General features: G+C 37.4%; 1 protein-coding gene across 7 annotated transcripts in view; it reads right to left on the bottom strand.

Annotated features, from left to right (window-relative positions):
• Nucleotides 1–17,998, bottom strand: part of BNC2 (basonuclin zinc finger protein 2) — an 806,895-nt gene that overhangs the window by 19,113 nt on the left and 769,784 nt on the right. The gene's annotated exons all lie outside the window — the stretch shown is intronic.

Raw genomic sequence — 17,998 nt, 5'->3', positions numbered from 1 at the left:
ATCTCTCAGAGTGCCTTGGGAACTCTGAAAGTTTGGGCCCTCATTCTGCAAACGTCAGTATGCAACTCTTAGATCTAAGCTCTTGCCCATTTTCTGACACCTTCCTCAATGCAATAGATAGATTCATTGACCTGCAAAATGTCAACTTTGTAGCTCACAGTTGCAATCTGAATGCACTCCAGGTTTTGGGATTCCCAAGAGACTCTTGGCAGTGTCTCGGGAGTCCTAAGTAATGTGGAGACACCTCCAGAAATGTCACTATATGTACATTGTAGGCACAGCTAGCCTATTCAGTAAAGCACTAAAAAATGCAAAGTTCACTACCCATAACATTTATTAGCGACCCTTCATACATTTAACTTGCTTTAGTAACATGGATGCTCAATGGTTGCAATGGGTTATTGCACTTTTGCACTTAGTGCTTCCACCAATTCACTGTTTATTGAAAAAGCCAGACCCCGTACATTAACCCAAGATGATGAAAATAAAGCTGAACATCTTCATGGTAAGGAAAAAGCTGTAAAAAAATAATGGGAGCCTTTTCTTCATTGGTGCATGCGTTTCAAAAAGAGACTCATTAGGCAACATGCAGTCTATGTCAATTATCTGACTTACTAACTTATTATTACTTTTTTTTTTTTTTTTTAATATATTTTTTATTGAATTCTATACGAATTATACAAACATGAAGTAGAAAAAAAAAGTTTTCTACTTTTCAACTTATTATTACTTATTAGTTTAGTAACATATTGTAAAAAAGTCTTCCCTCAGTCTTAACTTAAATGGTTAATCCTATTTAATTTATGATGTGAGAAAGCAGAACATACTTGCTAAGCTCCTTCGATGCCTGAGGTGTACCCAAAGCATTTTTGTTCAATGAGTTGATAAAAGCAGCCATTAGAGTTTAAGGAACATTTGGGGCTATATAACGCTGAGGAAAATCAATTCAGGGTTTTACTGTTTGCCTTCTTAAAAGCGCAAGTTTAAGTAACAGCACAGAGAATATAATGTAAGCATTAAACAGAGGGGTGAGAAGGCAGGGAGACAGTCACTTAAATCTCTTTCAGTATGAAGCAAATCAGTCAGTCTGGTCACGGAGGCGGCTCCCTCATCACTCAAATTATACACTTGAAGATAAGCTCCCACCAAGCTCTACTGGGGTTTGACTAATTTACTGCACAGATACTGCATGTCTGCTGTAATAACAGGTAGGATGCATTGGGGTCGGCCATTTATCTGAATTAGACTTCTTTGCTCAATTCACAATGAATTATGCTTCCTACTCTGCTACTCCTTTTTTCATGAGCCCTTTTATCCCTCCTGGGATCCTCTGATGTGGCAGGCAAACAAAATTGGCAGCCTTGTCTAGTCAACAAGGAGGAATCTCAGGAGAAAGTATTAAACTTTGCAACGGAAGCATTGTACTGTATTAATGTGAATGCCCTAGGAATGTTAATCACTGTCTGGCATCCCTTGCTGTCATATGAGGAATATAAACCCCAAAATGTCTTTTTTTTTTTAACACCAGGTTGTGTGTTGGGGGATTACTACTTTGTGGTGGTATTAAAGAGCCAGATTGCATTCCAGTTGTTAATATTCATAAAGTGCAAATAACCCACGAGTTAGTGCTGTCTCTTGTTTAACTGATCAAGTTAAGATAATCTGCTTAAAGTGATTTTTATATGTCCTTTTTGGTTCCTACTGATATGAAAATATACAAATATCCCTAATTTTAAAACAAAAAAATACATTTCTAAATAAAAAATTAAATTTACTTTATTTCTTTATCTTAAGCCCCTTCTCTCCTTTCTAATATCATGTAAACACATTATATATCTACAGCATATACACTTTCATAGAATAACTCAAAACTCAGCCAATTAATGCAAAAAACAATGATGATGTGCAAAGTGCAGGGCATCAGGCCTTAAACAGAAATTGAGTTTAGGGTGGCAATCCCTTTGTGATTCAATTCTCATTTTCCCCTTTTGCTAGCAGGGAGACAAAACAGCCATGCATATGCGTGGGGCTCCCTATCCTAAATACTGCCTCAGACAATTCTAGGCAAAGAAATACCCAGTATCCCACAGCAACCAATCAGATTTCATGTTACCAAGAACAGATTAGTAGCATGTACATTTGGATTGGTTGCATTTTGCTTTAATGAATAGAATTGATTGTCAGCCAAATGCAGGATTTTATACACCATATCTACTCACCGTCTCCTTTCTTTTGTTCAGTTTTTACATCAAATATTAGTATTGAACCACTGCCTTACTTAAGTAGGTCCTTGCAGTTTAATTTGGTTAGCTTGAGGATATTACAAAATTGTTGAAAAAAAATATTGCAATACTTAAAATTAAATGAAATAGTATAAATGATTTGTCAATAAAATATTCTAAAAACTGCAAAGAATAAGTATACCCTATCAAGTCCTATAGGTAAACAAGCTATTGCAGGACTGTAACATATTAATGAATCCTAAATAATAAAAAGTAGGGTTGTAGGCATAAGCTGATTTTTCATTAATTAATTAAAAGCTATGCAGTACTGGTAAAATATTCTATCCAAAACACTAAAACGTATGCAAATAAAGTATAATATTACTACCAGTTAAATTTGGAAAAAGAGGTATATACGATTAAACAACTGCAATATGCAAATAACTGCATAATTTAAAAAATATTTCAATCTGCAGCTAGCTTTGATTTTTCTATAACTGGAAATTTTAAAAAATGTCTTTACATTAGAAGTTTGTCTTTGGATTAGAAACTACACAGGTGAAATGTTTCACAGTGGAATTGATCATGTAATTATAATAAATGCACTTACCACTCAATTTAAAAATTTCAGCAAGTACATTGGGATATTCTAATTTAGTATCTATAGAACAAAAGCAGGTATAGATATGCAACGAAGCTAAAAAGTATCTATCTTTTTTTTTTTTAAAGGTGGTCGGTTGTTAGAAACTGAACAAGCGCTAGAATCAGTTATCCCCTTTTTATATACCAAACCACTCTACTTGAAGAACATACAAACAATACAGGATTTCTTCCATATGGGAAAATTTAGGAGATTGGAGGAGATGAGAGACCAGTTCTCTCTCTCTGTATCTTCCCAATTGTCCTGCTTTCAGATCATACACTTCCTTTCTACGCATCCCTTACCCTCTTTAAACATCCCACCAACGGCATGGGAATTTTCCAAACCCCGGTAAAGGGGGGTATATCAATTCTCTATGGGTATCTTGCAGGAAAAATCCATACTTCAGAAATCTGCACCCATCCACAAATGGGAAAAAGACCTCAACAAAAACTACACAATAGCGGACTGGCGACTGGCCATTTAATCCAATTACAAATTCTCCAAATGTACTGACCACTGGGAAATGATGCTCAATCTGATGCATAAGTGGCACTATACTCCCTACAAGCTCTCCAAATTTTCCCCACATAATTCAGCTGATTGCTGGCATCATTGCGGGCATGTAGGCACACTCCTACATATTATGTGAGAGTGTCCATACCTAACTAGCTTCTGCAACCAAATTTTCCAATTGATTTCATCAACTACTGGAGTTTTGGGTTCTCCCACCCCTGGTCTAGCACTTCTGAACCTTGACATTAATCATTACCCAATGTGCATGAGACAAGTGGTATGCCATATCTTGATGGCTACACGTAATACTATTCTCAGGAATTGGGGCTCACAATACTCCCCAAAGGTATCAGATCTCAAAACTACGGCAAACCGCAACTATGTGTTTGAACGACTGTTGGTAATTATTTAGCGGACCTGCACTAACTTTGACAAAAGATGGGCTATTTGGGCAGACAAACATGGTAATCAATCCTAAGTCTCCTTTTGATGTTCTGTTGTACATCGCGATGGGCTTGGGTGGGGGACCGTGCCTCTCCTTCCACAGCACAGTTTGCTCCCATGTGTGGGTGCTGGGGGGAGGGGTGGTTGGGACTCTGCTAGGGTGCACCCGATCCTTTATATTCAAACTCTTTTTTCTTGACATTTACACCGGTGAGGACAATGTGTTTCTAATTAGTTTGTTCATGAGTTGGTCTTGGAAGTGGGTTTAACTGCATATTAATGTGATCACTCTCCTATGCAGCACTGTTATCATCTCATTTTCATAGTTATTTTCTTTTTTATTTTCTTGTTTTGCTTTCTTACTTTGTTTTATATTGTTATGTTTTATAATGCAAAATATCTAATAAAGATTATTGAAACTAGATATGCATGTCTGATCCCATTGTTCTCTGGTCAGACCCTCTTTAGATCTGTCAGCTAGGACTATCAAATTGTACTACCGACATAAAAGAGTGGCTGGATTCTTCTAAAAATGGTCATATTGGGAGATGTTTATCTCATGCTAACAGCCAGTTTTTAGCTTACACGGGACAACAATAGAATTTGACTGTTTTACAGTAACTGTTCCTGGCACTTGTTTTATCCAAGTAAAATTTGAATGTGTTTAAACTGAACAGCTTTTTCCAATGTTTATGGGTACACGTAAACATTGAGAAATGCCATACCATGTATACAATACTTTAACAAATGTTTTTTATTACATTTTTGGTATTCACTGTATTAAGGGGGTATTTGGCATTCTAAGGGTTAACTAGATAGAGGTCGGCAGAAAGTACATGGGTTCATAACAACATCGGCATTTATTATAAGGATGTATTGGAGAATAGAATTCAATGCTGAGCAAATTGCCATAGATTAACATGGCCTGGAGGGTAGCCATGGAAACGAATAAGACAGGGCTTAAATACCAGAAATACGTCACAGTGATCTAAGCCCTCTGATGAAGCCACGTGATAGTGGCGTAACTTGTAACAGGTGGAGCCAGTGAAGTAACATGCTTACCCAGAATATCTGGCGGAAGAGAGCTTGGCTCAACAATAACATCCAACAGAGCATCTTCGAGCATTTAAGAAGACATTATTAAACATTTATTTGCTGTTGTTTTCTATGAATACTGAGTACAGCCTCTATTTACATTTAAGGCAAGCCAATTTTCTGTAGTGCACCTGTCTAGTGAAAACCATCATCTAATTTTTTTTTATTTATTTGTAAAACATTTTAGATGGTTACAGAAAGCACTATGATGGTTTAATATTTTGTCTTTGGTCATTGTTGGAGACCTATTGGTATTTAATAACATCATATGAGTCAGTAGAACCATTTAGGTATATTGAGTAAATTCCAGGATCTATCCAAGCTTCACATCCTTCCAGGCTATTTTATTTCCTTAAAGGGAAAGGCACATTTTGACCTAATTCATATAGGTCAAAATATTTGGTAAGTAGTTGGTGGGGAAGGTGCTTTGATCTTTACATTACCTGTTTGTTAATAGTTTCACTTAAAATTTGTTAAAATGGTTCGGTTTATATTAAGATAACTGCCAATAACTGAAAAAAACTGTTTCTGTAAAATCAAATCTAGATTGAATAATTCATATCTAATTGGCCATTGTCAGTTTATAGGAGGTACCATGATTCCTCAGCATTCCATATGTGTTGATATTCACAAGATTGATAGTTTAGGACTCTGGCACCCCCCCCCCCCTCATTCCACCTCCTAGGCTTTATTAGTCACCAGTATGGTCCCCATCACAGATATGAGCTAGGGAAGTGGGACTAGGCTCACATATCAAAATATATTCTTCTCCCCAGAATACCTATACTTTAAATGGTCCAGAAACCCAGACCTTCCAACTAGTAATAAGTCCTAAACCATTTTTTTTTTTCAATATCATCCTTCTATAATTGTAAAACAGAATTTAAAATGAGGGGTGGCTTGCAACACAAGCCTGTGAATATTTTGCTGTCAACGAGAAACAATGCGTTACTAGACCTACCGATTACGAATAATACAGACCTGATAGCAGATGTAGAAATACCGGGCAACTTAGGAAACAGTGACCACAGGTCAATTTGTTTCAGTATAGAACACAGAAATAGGAAACACATGGGTAAAACAAGGGTGAATTTTACTGAATTTCAAAAGTGCCAACTTCCCTAAACTGCGCTCTTTGCTAGACAAAATTAAATGGAATAGAATCCTAGAAACAAATAACACGGAGGAAAAATGGGAGTGCTTTAAGAACATACTAAATAAAGGTATTGGCCAGTGCATTCCAACAGGGAATATGTTTAAAAGAGTTAAAATAAACCCGGGGTGGCTAAACTCCAAGGTAAAAATGCATAAAAATCAAAAGAAAAGGCCTTCAAAAAATACAAGGCTGAGGGGTCTTTGTCAGCATTCCAACATTACAAAGAATGCAATAAGAAATGTAAGAGCACAATCAAGGTGGCTAAGGTAGAACACAAAAGGAACAAAAAAAAAACCCAAGAAATTCTTTAAGTCTATAAATAGTAAGAAAATGAGGCCAGAACATATTGGGCCCATAATGGATGATGAAGGGAATCTGGCTAGAAAGGACAGAGAGAGGACAAGGGTTCTGAATAAATTCTTCTCCTTAGTCTTTACAAAAGTAACAGGGGGGATACAGTAACCTAGACTGCAATGGTAATGTTAATAATACATCACAGGAAGCACCCTCATGGTTAACAGAAGGCAGACTCAGAATTATACTTGAAAAACTTAACATAAATAAGTCTCAGGGACCAGATGGCTTACACCCAAGGGTCCTTAAGGAACTCAGCCAGGTGATAGCCAGACCATTGTTCCTAATTTTTATGGACAGCCTACTGATGGGAATAACACCCGCTGATTGGAGAAAAGCCAACGTGGCACCAGGATTTAAAAAAGGGCCGAGATATATCCCAGGGAACTACAGGACAGCTAGCCTAACATCAATAGTCTGCAAGCTATTGGAGGGGATGATAAGGGACTATATATAATATTTTAGTAATAAAAATTGTATCATTAGTAGTACTCTACTAATCTCATTAGTAGCATGGATTCATGAAAAATCATTCTTGCCAAACCAATCTATTAACCTTCTATGAAGAAGTGACCTGCCATCTAGATAAAGGAAGACCTGTGGATGTGGTGTATCTGAACTTTGCAAAGGCATTTGATATGTATGGAGGTATGGACCATAGGGTGAGTACCTGGATTAAAAACTGGCTTTAGGGGCGAGTCCAGAGGGTGGTGATAAATGGCGAGTACTCGGAATGGTCTGGTGTGGAAAGTGGGGTCCCCCAAGGATCTGTCTGTGGACAAACCCTGTTTAATTTATTCATAAACTATATAGAGGATAGGCTAAATAGCTAAATCTCAGTATTTGTGGACTATACTAAACTAAGCAGAGCAATAACTTCTAAATGGGATGTGGAAACCTTACAAGAAGACCTGAACAAAATAATGGGGTTGGCATCTACATGGCAAATGAGGTTTAATGTTAGAAAATGTAAGATAGTGCATTTGGGTGCCAGAAATGCGAATGCAAGTTACTCACTAGGGGGAGAACCTTTGGGGGAATCTAAGATGGAAAAGGACCTGGGGGACCTAGTAGATGACAAGCCCAGCAATGGCATGCAATGCCAAGCTGCTGCAAGCAAAGCCAACAGAATACTGGAATGTATAAAAAGAGGGATTTACTCCAGGGATAAAACAATAACTCTCCCACTCGACTAGACTGTGGTCCGACCACATCTTGAGTATGCCGTCCATTTCTGGGCACTGGTCCTCAGGAAGGATGTGCTGGAACTGGAGAGAATCCAGAGAAGGGCAACAAAGCTAATAAAGGAAACGGAGGACTTCAGCTATGAGGAACGACTACAAGCATTGGACTTATTCTCTCTGGAGAACAGATGCTTGAGAGGGAATATGATATCAATGTACAAATACCATACTATCGACCTTAGCATAGAGAAAAAACTTTTCAGTGAAAAGGAAATTTAAAATGACACGTGGCCATTCACTAAAATTAGAATAGAAGTGGCTTAACCTTAAACGGCGTAAATGGTTCTTTACCGTCAGAGTGGTAAGGATGTGGAATTATGTGCAACATAAAGAGGTTACGATGTACTATTGACACCAAATACACACACACACACACACGCACTCATCAAAGGTGGAACTAGATGGATTGGTGTCATTTTTCAACCTCACTAACTATGTAACTATGTAATTTCATTTTGATGCAACAATACATAAGTCAGGACTGGTATCATGGCCCTACCTGGATTTGATTCTGAGATTCTATGGTTAATTTATTAAAGGGAAATATACTGTTCACTTTGAAAAACACATTGCGTTTTGCAGGGGAAATACCCCAAAGTTTAAAGAATGAGGGGAAGCTCTGCTGACTTCCATGATCCAATCATGTGCAAGCAAAAATGTTGAGTTTTTTTGCAAATAATTGGGTACTCTTTGCAAAGTGAAATTTCACCACATTCACTAAGCTCTGTAGAAATTTCCCTTGCAAAATACATCTTCCCTTGCAAAGTGAATAGCTTGTTTGCCTATAGTAAATCAACACCTCTGTGTTTAAGTAGTGTTGGACATTTTGCTGTGACCAACAGCCTCAGTTGATATCATCCTACTTGGCTTGTTTGCCTTCATTAGGGCATGCTTCCTTAATGAGCCTGAGCACCTGTTTTTTAATAACTAGACTCCGTGTCTACTATAAAACCACTCTCAGACTTTAGGAAATGGCCTCAATATTCTGTTTGTAAAGTCAGCTTAAGACTTGATCTCTACATTGCGAAGTTTCCATTTCTCCTAAGTAACTGTTTTCTGATTTTCTACTACCTGTGTCATTGCTCCTAACTACAGCTTTTATCATGGCTAAAGTCTGAACCTTGATTTAGTAACACAATTGGTGGCCTGAACTAATCTCATGCAAGAGGAGGAGAGATCCAGCGCACTAAAAGCTACAAGTCCCAAAACAAAATGAATGATAAAAACAGTCAAATGGGGAGAGATCAACGTGCTAGCTTAGTGGTATCCACTGTGGAAGGGCTAGAAGATACTCTGCAGGAAAAACAAGAAACTAAGCAGAACCAACTAAGTGTAGCGATTATGAACTTTAATGACAGCAACAAACTAGCAACTTACAGGGGTGAGGTGGGTAATGCTCATCAGTATGGATAAGTGTCCCTGCTGAAGATAGCCAGATGGACAGAATACCTCCTCAAACAGAAACTGGATGGGCCCTCGGCAGTGTGGGTGAACCACAGCACTTCCTTGATGGCTTGTACAGGAAGTTGCTGTCATTAAAGTTCATGATTGCTACACTTAGATGTGTTGCTTCTTCCTTATTGAAATAATCTCATGAATCCCAGTTAGTCTTCAGATTTACAGATATGGCAGTATGCAACTCTGTTTTTAGTTACAAGCTCTCTATGGAATTTTTCTCCTTGCCTGACTGCCATACCTTGTATTTACCAGTCAAGCAAATTTAGGCCTCAACCTAGAAACTATCACTTCGTTTATAACTATCGCTAAGCTTACAACCTCAGGTGATGGGTTCTGTTGAAGAACAGTTGTTCACTTCAGCACTCTATTCTTCCCTTTGCTTACCTTTGGTAAGACATGGAGCCCTTCTTGTCTTAACTTGGCCTGAATCTTTTGTCTGCTTCTGCTATTAGTCAAACTATTTTGGAGTTCAAGTACCATTAGGCTTGGTGGGGATCTGCATACCCATTGCTGCACATATTCTTATTAAAGGGCAGTTTCCAAGAATCGACTTGCCTACATTCTAAGCCAATATGTGTGTGTTTGTGATGGAATGGTGGATCACTAACAAAAATAGGAAGCACCTTTTAAAATCAAGCAAATATGTTTAGCTACTTCGGTTGTGCTGTACTCAAGGATACAATTGCTGGTTGTTTGGTCTTATTGCCTTTGAAGAAATCTAAAGGTTTTCCTCTCATTTTCTGTCCAGGTGAAAACATTGTTATCCCATCAAGGCCACAGAAAGCAAAAAAAAAATAAAAAATACTGGAGTTACACTTTAACCTTACCTCCAGATTACCATATTTAAATGAACACTTTCACCGTGTATCAAAAAAAAAAAAAATGGCAGTTTTTCAATGAAGTTTAAAAGCCACTGGATAATAGTTGAACATTAGGTATTTCCCAAAGAGACTTGGAACTAATTGCTCAAATTTAATTGGCCATCGGGTCTCAGCCTCAATATGTGAACTTTGATTCATGGTGAAGCAGGGTTGCAATAGTCTACTAGGGAAATTAGAATGGTCAAGAGGAGGCTGGCTAAGGGCAACTTTGGTCAAATGGATGTGTTGGCGGCCCTCATATTTGGGGAATTATGATTAATGGCACTAATAATGCAGATGATTACTGATATGTGCATCTCCTGTAGTTTATCATATTGCACTGTCTGCCTACGTCTACAATAAACATGCTATCATTTACCTCTTTATTGAAGTCACTGCTTCTCCGATAGGAACGCTTTCTAATTACTTGGTAATGTTTTATGCCTTAAACATTGTGCAGCTCTGGACCTTGCCAACTGCTCAGTGTCTTTCCGTTGATTAATGGCACTGCGTTTAATCAAAATTTAGAACCATGCTCAAGCATCTCTCTCGTGTAGAGACTGCAGACTGCCAAAGCACTTAGTGAAAGAAACGTGGCTGCAAACAACTGCAACGGCGTATTTGAATCCAAAGCCACGGGGTGCCATTAACCCTTATTCTGGCTGCAGAACAGTGAAAATAAAATTAAGATTAATTATGTTTATACAGCTTGAGTAGTACTTACTTTTATCTACAAAAGATATTTAAAGAGTGGACCTAATTTGTCAAAAATGTAAGTTTGCTTTATTATATATACTTTTTTAGAAAAGCAGTTATAGACCAGGATATTTTTTACAGATGATCGTATAGGCATAGAGGTTTAACTAAAAAAAATTGTTAACCTAGTAAATTAAACTTACAACATATTCCCTTTAACATAGATACATAGTCATGATCCACTATATAAACATACAGTACACACGTTTCACAAAAGATCTTACTTTGCAGCTTTTCTATAGCAGGTACAGCAGATTTTATTCTCATTTAAGTTTTGAGGGATTGATAATACTTTCTGTATTTTGAAATACAGGTACCTGCTCTATTTTTTTTTTTCAATTGTCTCCTTATTTCCTTTTTTCTTGCTTTAAAATTGTAATTTTATTGAAATAAGCAAGCCTTAAGAAGATATCTAAAGTTGGTCACAGACCCAAAAGCGCAGCAATAAATGCAGGTAGTATCCAACCATTTTCAGGTATATTTCCTGGCCCGAAATTCACTACAAGATAATTGGTCACATTAGTCAGCTGTGCATATTTAGACATATGGAAAAGATCAGGGGAAGCACACTGCAGAAACAGAAACTGGACAAGGTTATCTAGCCTGTCTAGCTATTCCTGAAAAGCCTTTCCCATTGGTGTCTACAGGTGCATATTCTAAACATTTGATCATGAGTAACTTTAATCCAATTTGTACAGTTATCTACCCTTAGAAAATACATAGTGGTTGAAAAATCCAGCACCACTTGACCAACTGTGGAATTATTGTGAAGTTATCTTTTTTGGGATAGTGAACATGTTTATACAATAAACAGATGCCTCTTGTGCCATCCTTAACTATAGTGAGAGCCAAATAACATTTATATTGGATGACCAATTTTTTGCCTGGTGAAGGTGTGTCTACAAAGCTTACATACTGGCCAAAGACATGCATTTTTTCCTGATCTTACCATAATTAGCTTTTACACACTCTTAGGCAGGTTTTCAACAAAGAAATATAATGTGAGACCTTCTTTAACAGTAATAAGCTTGTATCCTGGGCACTGCTACTTTAAGGTGAACCTCTGGCCAGACTATGAACACTCAACTATATAAATATTCCCAAACTAAGTCTCAAGTCAGATAATATTTTTGGCCTTCCAAGTCCACCACCCCTTAATGAGAATAGAGTCTGATGGTGTCACTGGATTCACTGGAGTTCCCTATGTCACTTGCTCCAAATCCAGCTGGGCTATATGGCCAGCCCTAACTAGCAATGAGGAGGATGGTTATCAGCAATGATATTGCTAATAACACTTCTCCTTAGCATGCATAAATATGTAGTTCTGTGTAGTTGGTGAGGATGACTATGCTGCAGTGAATTTGCTGCAGGTCGATCAGCATTGTCCCCCTCCTGGTGTAATGACCATCTACTGGCAGTTTTGCCAAGAAGAACCAATCTTTACTAAAGTTGAATTATACTATTTTAAGTGTATAATATTTAAGAGGATTAATAAGACTTTTCTTTTTCATTTTGTGTAAAGTTCTACTTAAAGAAATAATAAATTAACTTTTTCTTTTTTTTTAAGAAACTTTTTATTTGTATTTCAAAAATTAACAATAACGCACAAAGTATCATGCATACTTCCCACATTCCACCCACCAGTTACTCCATCTAGTAACAGCGATTTAGTTCATGCCCAGCTGTATTAGGATATGTACTCAGCTTGCATTTAAGTTTAGTTATGTTGTTATTTCTGTCAGTCTTTGATCACTCGGTCTTCCCCCCCCCCTTTTCCTTCCCCACCATTCCTCCCCCCCCCCCACTTTCAGGCTTGCCTCGCTACTAATACTTTTTTGTGGTTCAGGCCAAAATCACTCCCAATCCCCACACCGTGAGGGGGCGTGTTTGTTGGTGATCAGATAACCGTAAGGATGTACTAGTACATTCATATGACTACCCTCCCTTTTAATCCCATCTCCCTCCTTGTCACCCCTCTCCATTGCTACTACTCGCTTGATTTCATAAATGAACTTTAAAACAATCGCTCACTGACCTTTATAACTGCATACACTGTGCAGCATTTCATTCACTGAGGTTGTTCAAATTCATCTCTCAGCAGTTCAGCTCACTGTTCTTCACCACACAGCAGTGACTTCACAGCCTTCCATTCTTCTAGTCTCTAAAGTAAAGCTAGAAGGGGTGCTCTAGGAATGGGGGTAAAGTGAGCTGAGCTGCTAACACAGTGACTGAATGATTTCCCCGTTTTGAATTTTAAATGAATAATTACTCCACAGGGATTAAAGAGAAGGTCCAGGCTCCTTCAGAAAAATTAAAAGTCAGCAGCAATACTGCAGCTGCTGACTTTTAATATTAGGACACTTACCTGTCCAGGAACCCACAGGTGTCCTTACCCCAGTCGATTTTCCTATCAGCTCTCCATTGCTGCACTTTGTGAATGGCCTTGTGGCGGGGAAGGAGGATTCTGATTGACAGCAGGGGGAGCCAATATCTGAGCCAATGAGGAGCAAGAGACCCGAGAAAGCCTCAGCTCCTGTGCACATTGCTGAATCGAGATCAGGCTCAGGTATGTATGCAGGGGAAGATGCATGCAGAAGGTTTTTTATCTCACTGCAGAGAATGCAAAAAGGTAAAAAAAGAGTGACCATCTGACAAAAAGAAAGTGAATCTCCCTAGCAGGGAGAAAGACAGCAATTCAAAAGAGTAAATAAAGTAATAAAAAAAAATAAAAACTCAAAAGCTTGAAAGTTTTTCCTGCTCATTGTTAATAGCCAGTCATGTGGGAATGAAGTAATTTTCACATGATTGGATGTCATATAAAATGTGAGTATCAACCTTCATTTATTGAAGATTCTCCACTCCTCCTATAGCAAATCCTCCTCAGAGTATCCAAGTCTTTTTTTTGTATGCCTTCCTTTTGTTAGTAATAAAACCCCAGCAGGGGTTCTTATCCTTTCATGCTCTATCCAAAACTAAAAATAAAGTTCTGCCTTTAGATACACTTTACGCTAATCTCTTTCTATACTATATATAAAACAAAGACCATTCCTTCCCTTTAATATAAACTGTTTCTATCTTTATGAATAACTGCATATTAGTTCCTTACACTTATATGATGTGATGTCATCCCTGTTATGTATTGCAGCAAAGAGAATGTTTTTGAGTACTCCCACTAGCTCTTATTTACTGTGGACAACATATTCTATACAACTAGGCAAGGATTACTTGTAAAATAAATACGTGCATTTGACATATAGTCAGTTACCAATAGAATTACCTGCAAATTTGTACATGATGAATGGCAAGGCAGGCGAGTAATAATATGGACATTTCATTTAAAAAAATACCGTCAGTCAAACTATACAAAATAACACAACATGGGCACTCAGGGACATTATAGTTTCCCTTTAAAGGTGGAATACATTTCTGACATTTAAATACTGTGTGCATATAAATAGAGAAAATAGACAATGATAAAAATAATTTTAATGTGTTTTTTCATGTCGATGCATTTAGTATGTTAAAATGTCCTATTTGGGCATTTTATATCTAATCACTCATCCTATTTTAGCATTTCAAAATGATATAAAAAGAACGATTTGTCAGGACAAATATGCACATTTTTTTTTTAATGTGGATTTTTATGACCCAGTCATGCGACTATTCACTGTTGAAGTTAAGTGTTTTTTTAATACCATTACTGAACTGCTGAAATGGATGCTAATATAGCTTGGAGTGCTAATGTCAAGTTGTTGCAATAAAAAAGACAGACTTCAGAATGAAATAGTACCAAGAAAAAAAATAGGACATATGTGCCTAATCCATGCCTTTCTTGTTGAGCTGCTACATCCCTGGCCTATTTGGAAAGGTTTTCTGGGGACAACATCAGCGACATCAAACAAAAATAAAATGTTATTATTTGTTAAATAACAGGAAACAATAAACTAAATTCTGGATCAAATCAACCAGACTTGGTAGCCAGTATACGATATTGATTGTTGTATTGATTTTGAAAAAAAGCAGGCTGGTTGTATTTGGTGACACTTTTTGACTGTCTAAAGTAAAAGGTCTTCAGAGAAAAATCAATATTGTACATTATCTTTCAACCTAATAGAAGAAAAAGTATACTCTAATGACAACACTGATGACTTAAGAGATATTTTTTGACATTTTAAAGGGATTCTGTGACGTCCCTTCTTACCAGCTGATAACCTCTGCTGAAAGTTCTTGCCCGCATATCATTTTCAGTCCAAGCAACAAATTAAGGTCACTTCCAACAGGGGATATGAGCCACTTCTCAGGTATAAAGACAGTCCCTTCACAAATATTTCATTATAGGGATTAGGACACATACATTGTACTTCATTTCTGTAGATGCATCCTGCACTGTTAAAGCATGTAAATTGTTCCACAGTTACTGAAAGCACGAAATTTAGTGATTCCAGCAAAATGTCTAAAATGCTTCAAAGAGCTCACAGAGAAGCAGCATTGATAAATCCAACCAGTCTCCTAACTATGTTGGTGGTCCATTTCTGCACTTGCTGATCACCTGGGGCAGCCTCAGAATTATTGCTTTTTGTTAAATATTGTAAGACAAGGTCCCACAATGGCATATTCATTTCTACATATTGGCAGATACAGGGCAGCATCATGTTGTCAAAGCCACAGCAGCATCAAGAAAAAAACAGGGCCATGTTTTGAAATTAATGCCGTGTTACTAGAAAATGTAATATTCTAAGGCTGATGTTAACTACTATCATGATGTACTAATACTGGTGCTACCAGCCCGTGATTCCATATCAGCAGAGCCAGAGTTCAAATTAGTAATTAATGATGCCATGTTACAGAGGCAGGACCTGTGAGTTAGATTTTGGGAAACCTTACTGGGGCTAATGGAAAATCTGGTCCTGATCACAGGGCTGTGCTGGGTGCTGCAGGGATGCATCTAAAGTTCCAATGGCCAGCGGGGAGTAACAGCAAGCAGACATAGAGATCCAACACACTGGAAATGTAATTTTGCTATTATGCTAGCGTTGTTGGTACCTCAAAAAGCCAAAACAGAAAAGTTTGAATCACTGGAGGGGCCAATAGTGACGTTTATGTTTGCCTTTCCCACAGCAATGATGAAACACAGAATTGAGATGTGGTGTCAAGTTCTTTCTAACATTGTACCGAAGGTGGATTTCCTGAAAAGGCTTGATTACCTAGTTACATATACTTACATAGTTAATCTGGTTGAAAAAAGATACAAGTTGATCCAGTTCAACCAACATAGAAAACACACACACACACACACACACACACACACATAGAAAACCTCCATGAAGAGTACACTATCCTATACCAACAGCTGATTCAGAGGAAGGCAAAAAAAAAAAAAAAAAACAAGCAAAAAAAAAAAACAGCAAAGTATAATCCAATTTGCTTCAAGGGGGGGGGGGATTCCTTCCTGAACCCCCAACAGACAATTGGATATTCCCTGGATCAAATTTACCTGCAAATGTTAGTATCCAGTTATATTGTGTACAGTACATTTAAAAAAGAATCCATTAAATTGTTTGGAAAAAAAAAAAAGAAAGAATCCATGTCTTTTTTTAAACAATCTATTAAGCTGGCCAAAACCAGCTTTTAATGGAGTCTATCCCACATTGTCACAGCTTTTACAGTGAAGAAGCCTTCCCATATTTGGATATTAAATCTCTTTTCCTCCAGACGTAAAGAGTACCCTCTTGTCCTCTGTGATGACCTTAAGGTGAATAACTCCTCACCAAGTTCACTATTTGGACCACGTATGTATTTATACATGTTGATCATATCCCCCCCTTAATCTCCTCTTCTCAAGAGAGAATAAATCCAGTTCTGTTCATCTTTCCTCATAGCTGAGCTCCTCCATGCCTCTTATAGGTTTGGTTCCTCTTCAGCCTGCAAGCTAAATTTGGCCATTTTAACGTGCAGGCTGAAGTCTGATTTAGTGTGTGGGCATGATCCTGATGTGTAACAGCAGTGCAAGGCACTGCTTATCCCTTGTGTTTTTAACAAGGGCTAAGTGGTTAGCACTTCCATCTAGCAGCATTAGGGTCAAGACATGCTGGTAGGTTAATTGGATCCTGTCTAAATTGTCCCTACTATGTATAAATAGTTAAAGATATTGGATTGTAAGCTCCTTACATGTACATTGTTGGCGCTATCTAAGTACCTATAATAAAAATATATAAATAAATAAATATATCTCTCAACATCTATTTCATTCATCTCTGTGCACTGCAGTGGTGAGGTGGATTGACAAACAAAAATACAGCATGCACAACAACGCACCACAGTGTTGTGGTGTGAACAAGGGATATAAAATACACATTGTTTATGTGCCTTTGTGGTAAGCCTGCAATCTGTGCAGCAGATTAACAAAGATAGCACTGGATACGGTGTGATTGAGCCCTAACAGTGAGCAGACCTTTTTACTATACCTTTCATCTTAAATTTGAGTTTTGACTGTTGCTGTGGGTTTAAGCAAATTACAGCACTCTGTACCATGTATTGCTAAGCCAGTTAGCATTAGTGGTAATTTACTGACTGTTTGCAAAAATAGCTTTTCTTATATTGCAAAGCAATTTACTATTTTACATAGTAAGCGTTTTTAAATTTTATATGTGTGGTTATATAGCAAACAACATTTTTTTTTTTACATCAAGGAGTATATTTCATATAGCATTTGCACATTATACTCCATATGAAACCCTTGCCATGCTGATGTGTTTTTACTAATACGAGTGCTGCCCATTGATATTAATATGATGCTAGTCTCTATTAATTTATAGCAAAAACTCTGGAAAAAGAGGTCTCTAGATGTAGTACAGTGTTTGGAGCCTTTGCCAAGGAAGATACTTGTACAACTGCCTGAACAAAATCATATAGGATGTCGAAAAAGAAAAATGGTATTCTTAGGGAAGTGGTAAATTAGTGGTTAAGGTTAATTACCAGGGAAGTGGCTAAATTAGTGACTGTGGGGGAACAATTATGTCAAGCAATGTTTACTATAAACTAATATCCCAAACTATTCCTTTTGCCAGTGTATCTACATCTCAGTATTTCCATTCTATCCTTTTAAAAGCTGCTAATAGCACTATATAATTTACAAAGAAATGCAAAAACATTAGCAATGCCTGTAATCACATTGCAATTCATAGGCAAAGCACTGTTCTCTATTTCTCTATATAGACATACAATATATAATAATGATTTATAACAAAATTCAT

Source organism: Pelophylax lessonae (genome assembly GCF_965119305.1).
Source record: "Pelophylax lessonae genome assembly, chromosome: 1".
In the NCBI taxonomy this organism is placed as follows: domain Eukaryota; kingdom Metazoa; phylum Chordata; class Amphibia; order Anura; family Ranidae; genus Pelophylax; species Pelophylax lessonae.
Note: the sequence above shows the minus strand (reverse complement) of the source record. Positions and strands in the feature narration are given on the sequence as shown.